The sequence below is a fragment of the Martes martes genome, assembly GCF_963455335.1.
Source record: "Martes martes genome assembly, chromosome: 6".
NCBI classification, from domain to species: domain Eukaryota; kingdom Metazoa; phylum Chordata; class Mammalia; order Carnivora; family Mustelidae; genus Martes; species Martes martes.
The window spans coordinates 89,550,980-89,557,414 of NC_137893.1; positions in this window are offsets into that span (position 1 = coordinate 89,550,980).

The window sequence follows — 6,435 nt, forward strand, 5'->3', positions numbered from 1 at the left end:
CCCCACTTCTGCTCTCGCCGGTCAGCTTCCCATCACGCTTCTTTTATATCCCATGCTCGCTCAGGGCACCCTTGCGGCTCCAGGCCCGCCTCCTGTCACCAGCCCACGCCTCCTCCGTTTGTAAATCCTACATCACCTGCTTGTCTGTGTGCTCCACGCCCTCCTCTTCTTTTTCCCTTGCCATCCACAGCTTTCCAGGATCGACCCATGCCAGCTAAGGATCAGCCTGGCGCACCGCCTACCCCCCGCCCCCAACCTTCCTCCGACAAGACTGTCTTTTCTACCTCATTCCTTTCTGCGACCACTACTGGGAAATGTCCCTGGACTGGGAACACCCCTGACTCTGTAGAAGTGCCTCCCAAATTCCCACTTCTGTACCCGGATCACATCCGTTCTTGATCTCAGGCTAATTGTCAACTCCTCTCAGGGGGAGCTGACAATTTGCCTGAGATCAAGAACGGATGTGATTTTTATTTTTATTTTATTTTTTAAAATAAATAATGTGATGTGATCCAGAGCTCAAACTGTGAGAATTATATGGGGGGAGTGGGGGAGGACTACTCCTCCAGGTTAATAGTTCAGAGATAACCTGTGCAAGACAAGGGCAGGAAACAATTTTTTGTTCTTGCAGAGCAAGAGGGCAGAGGGCAGGAACGCCACTGCCCATATTCTGGTCCTTCAATCAAGAGTTCACCACCTTGGGGCGCCTGGGTGGCTCAGTGGGTTAAGCCTCTGCCTTCGGCTCAGGTTGTGATCTCAGGGTCCTGGAATAGAGCCCCACATCGGTCTCTCTGCTCAGCAGGAAGCCTGCTTCCCACCCCTCTCAACCCGCCTGCCTCTTTGCCTACTTGTGATCTCTGTCTGTCAAATAAATAAATAAAATCTTAAAAAGAAAAAGAGTTCACCAACTTTAATTTCAAAACATTGGAAGGAGGGGTCCCTAGCATGTGCAGAACAGCTGCCCACAGACATCACCAACACACGCAAGGGCAGACTAATTTTTCTTGCAGCCTCTGTTGGACATAATAGTTACACCCACCCCATCTCTCTAACCAACTTCCCCAAAACTCTGATCACCTCTTTTCTGAAGAACTTTATGAATTTGAGTTATGCCGTAGCTCTAATCATTCAAGTTTATTATTTTATTATTATTATAAACTTTTTTGGTGGAAAAATTGCAAACTAACCTATACTGTCCAAAATTACTATAGGCCAAATAGATTATGATACATAAACATGATATGACTCCTAAAAATCACCTTTTGAGTCTGAAGATGTCCAAAGAGCTAAGAATACATTAAGTGTGTGTGGAGGGAAGCAAGAACAAAGAAAAACCAGAAACAACCTAAATAGTCAGAAACGAGGTTTTCAACATTTCCCCCTTTTTCACAATAAATGTATACAACTTTTTTTATTATTATAAAAGAAATTCAGGGGCACCTGGGTGGTTCAGTTTGTTAACGGTCTGCCTTATGCTCAGGTCATGATGTCAGGTTCCTGGGGGCTCCCTGTGAGCAGGGAGTCTGCTTGTCCCTCTTCCTCTGCCTCATTGCCCCTGCTCTCTCTCTCTCTCTCTCTCTCTCAAATAAGTAAAATCTTTTAAAAAAAGAAAAGCAATTTAATAATATTAAAAAATGTTTAGGATGAAATAAAAAGAAAAAACTCACTCATTATCCTCCTGGCATGATAAAGCTACTGTTGTTGTTTTGAACTCTTTTCCTGTCCAGGTGTTTTTATACAGTACCTGTTATGTTATGTTGCATCCCGCTTTTTTTTTTTTTTAAGTAGGCTCCACACCCAGCATGGAGCCCAATGCAGGGTTTGAATTCACAACCCTGAGATCAAGACCTGGCCTGAGATCAAGAGTCAGAGGCTCAACCGACTGAGACAGCTAGGCACCCCATCCTGATTTTTTTTTAACTGTATGTTATATATTGATGGTCCTCCAAAACATAATTATTTATGGCTACGTGACATTCCATTAATATACCATCATTTTAATTTTTATTTTATTTTTTAAAGATTTAATTTATTTATTTGACAGAGAGAGCACACAAGCAGAGGGAGTGGCAGGCAGAGGGAAGAGGAGAAGCAGGCTCCCGGCAGAGCAGGGGGAGCCCAATGCAGGGTGAGGATCATGACCTGAGCCAAAGGCAGTCACTTAACCAACTGAGCCACCCAGGCGCCCTATACCATCGTTTTTATTTAACCTGGCCCTTGTTTCTGGCTATTTAGGTTGTTTCTGGTTTTGCCATTATAAATTCATTCAACAAATATTTACTGAGCACACACATGCTAGTGCTGTGTGCCAGCCCTGGAGATACGGCTCCCAGATAAATAGGAGGGCCACAGATTTTCATGCCTGTAGTTTTTTTCCATGGTTTAGGTTCCTTTCTTAAGATAGAGTCTAAACTGATGAGTGAGTCAAAGAAGTTGTGAAAAATGAACAGTTCCTTTTCCTTAATGAAATTCATTGACATTTACTGATGAAACAATACAGATATTTGAAGCTCTGGGAGTTGATGGCATCCCATTACATCACTCCCTATTTCCTTATGTTTTGAAGATTTTAGCACCTGGCTTATTGTCACTCTCTTTACTCCCACTTGCATCAAATTCCTGGTGTTTCTTTTTTTTTCTATATATAGAGAGATTTTATTTATTTATTTGACAGGCAGAGACAGCGAGAGTGGAAACACAAACAGAGGGAGTGGGAGAGGGAGAAGCAGGCTTCCCCCCATTCATCTGCTCGTAGTTTGGTAATACCGGCTAAGCTCTGCTAAGCGATCCTTTTGCTGCTCTCGTCTAGGCTCATTCATGTGGCTACTGTCATCTGGAAGCTTGACTGGGGCTGGGTAACATGACCTCATGTGACTGGTGGTGGCTGGCCAGGACACCTCAGCTCTTCTCCGTGGGACTTCTCATCTTCCAGTAGTCCAGACCAGACTTCTTGACATCATGAATTTTCTAAGAGGGCAAAGGGGCAAGCTGAAAGGTCTCTTGAGGCTCAGACTTTGAGGACTCACACAATGTCATTCTGTTAGTCCAAGCAAGTCATAAGTTCAGCCCAGATTCAAGGGATTGCAGAAACAGACTCCACTTCTTGCTGGAAGGAACAGCAAAATCACTGCCAAGGGTCATGTGGAAGAGGGTCAAGTGTAGCATTTGCAAGTTTGCAAGCAAACTTATCAGACGTATCGGAAGAACTGCCTACGTGATACGAATCATCAAGAATCACCAGGAATTTGGGGTACCTGGGTAGCTCAGTCGTTAAGCATCTGCCTTCAGCTCAGGTCATGATCCTGGGGTCCTGGGATAGAGTCCCGCATCGGGCTCCTTGCTCAACGGGGGAGCCTGCTTGTCCCTCTGCTTGTGGGTCCTCCTTCTCTCACTCTCGCTCTCCCTCTCTCACTCTCGCTCTCCCTCTCTCACTCTCTCTGACAAATAAATAAATAAGTAATTTTAAAAAACACATTTTGGGGCCCCTAAAAATATCCTGAACCTTAGGCACGTTGCCTCTTGTGGATACATTGGCCCTGTCTCTTCTCCAACTGACACTACCCTCTTTTGGTTGTTTCCTCTCTCCATCACATCCAGCCTTCCCTCCTTACCTAGCTCTGATTCCATGATTTATTACTATCATCTCTCCCTTGCACACATGAGCTTCCTGGCCCCTCTCTCCCATCGTATTCATCTGGCAAACCCCATCCCTGTGCCTTCTCCAGCCTGCACCCAAGGAGCTGAACATGGCTGGGAAGAAACACGTCTCCAGCCTGACTGGTCTCCCTTAAATCCATGCCCCCTCAAAGGTCCTTTGTGTTAGCTTCCCATGCTCCTGCATTTCCTCAGTTTTGTGCATTCTCCCACACTCCCCGAAAGCTGTTTTTACCTTCTTCTCTCTCCTCCAACCACTCTCACCTCCAACCACTCCTCCTTTCTCCTCACTCTGCTGGTGGTCTTGCTTCCAACTTCATGGAGAAAATAGAAGCAGTCTGAAGAGAACTTCCATGGGCTTCTATCGCCTACATGCAGCTGTTTCCCTATACTCTGCCCTCCCTCCTGTTACTATAGATGGACTGCCCACGTTCTTACCGAGGTGAGCCCCTCCACGTGAGCACTAGTTCCCATCCTTCTCCCCGTGTAATTACAGGGCTCCCCAGTTCCTCCCATCTCTTCTGCATCCTCAGTCTGCTATGGGATCATTTCCAGCAACCTCTCTCCCATCTTAAAATAAATGTCCTCTTTCAAACATCTTCTCTTCCAGCTACATTTTTCTACTCCCCTTTACTGAAAACTCCTCAATAATTTTTGTCTGTACTTACTGTCTTTACCTCTTCTCTCATTTTCTCTTGAACCCTCTCACCCCACCCAGCTACTGGAATAACTCTCACCAATGCCCTCACCATCATCAAATCCAGCCATGACTTCTCAGTCCTCATCTCAGGGGTTTCATAAAGCTGCGTCTGACAGAGTTGTCACCTGGACTTCTAGGATCCCTCTCACTGGCTTTTCTACCTACCTCAACAGCTTCCCCTCCAGTCTGTCCGCTTTGCTTTTTCTTTGTCCTTCCAACTTCTTCCATGGCCTCAGGGCTCGACCCTCAGACCTCTTTTCTACCTTCACTCACTCTGGTCATGATCTCATCCAGCCTAATGGAATTCTAAAGTCCTGGCTAGAAGCTGAGTTCCTATTTCCCGAGTTCATGTTTCCAGCCAGGATTTCTCCTTGAAATCCAGACTCATGTATCTGACTGCCTACTTGACACCTCCCCTTGGATTGCCTGACAGGCAACGCCAATTTAGCACATCCGAATGCAGACTCATGACTTTCAGCCTACTGTCAGTCTACCAAGATCAGTAAATGGCTATTTCATCTATTCAGTGTTTGAGATTAAAGTCCTTGGCATTGTATTTCCCTCTCCTTTTGCTCTCACATCCCACATCCTGCAACTCCTGTTGGCTCTGCCTTCAAGTTCATCCAGAACTTGACCACATTTCCCATTCTGACCTCTGACATCTGATCCAAACCCCATCTCTTGCTTGGACTACTGCAACACCTTCTCCTCCTCCTCCTTCTTCAAGATTTTGTTGATTTATTTATGAGCAAGAGAGAGAGAGAGCGAGCACAGGGGGAGGAGCAGAGGGAGAGGGACAAGCAGACTCCATACTGAGCACAGAGCCCAACACGGGGCTCGATCCCATGATCCCACGATCCTGACCTGAGCTGAAATCAAGAGTCAGATGCTTAACTGGCTGAGCCACCCAGGCGCCCTACTGCAAAAGCTTCTTAGTGGGCCTTTTATTATCGTGTAGTAGCCAGGGTGATCCTGATGAAATAAGAAGCCAGCAAAATGCGATGTGGTACACTAAATCTTAAATCTGAAACAGAAAAAGATCATTAGTGAGAAACCAGGTGAGTAAAGTCTGGAGTTTAGTTTACACTAAGGTACCATTGCTGGCTTCTTCAGCTTGATAAATGTACCACATTTGTTAATGTTAACTAGGGGAATGTTAACTAGGCTGATGTTAACACTAAGGGAATCTGGGTGAATGGTACATTCTTTATTATCTTTGCAGCTTTACTGTAAATCAAAACTTATTTGAAAATAAAAAGTGTTTAAAAGATGGAAGTTAGATTATGTCACATCTCTGCTCCAAATCTTCCAGCAGATCCCATCTGGCTTTATCCCCTATTCTCTCCCTGCTTTACTCTGCTCCAACCAAACTGACCTCTGTGTTGATTATTGAACACATCAAGCATGTCCCCTGCCTCAGGACCTTTGCACTAGCTGTTTCCCCTGCCTGGAATGCTCTTACCCAGATCTTTTCATAGCTCACTCCCTTATTTTATTCAGTTGTCTCTTCAAGTTTCATTGTAGTAAAGTGGCCCACCCTCATCACTCTATATAATGATCCCGCCCTCACCTCTATCTATTTCCTTCAGACTACTTTATTTTTCTTTACAACGCTTTTCTCCACCTGACATACATATCTTTTAGCATGTATTTATAGACTGATAGCTTCACTCCTTGAAGGCAAGGGCTTTGTTTGTTTAAGATTTTTTAAAGTTTTTATTTATTTGTTTGAGTGCTCTCTACACCCAACGTAGATCAAGAGCTGAGATCAAGAGTTGCATGTTTTCACTACTAAGCCAGCCAGGGGCCCTGGCTTTGTTTTGTTTACTGCTACATGCAGCTCTCGATTTATCATGCCCCATCTTGTACTGTCTGGCACTGAATTTGCACTCTTATTTGTCTTAGTTTTTGTCTTTATTGAGATTTGAGTCTGTTTCATGGGCAAGAAGAAAGATTTGGATTGATGGTGTACTCACTGCTCTCTCATAGCCTGGAAGAAGAAAAAACAAACGTTCTCTGGGCCAGCCTTTCACTGGCTTCCTCTCCATGGTCCTGTAAGATGGACATTACTACTATTTCGG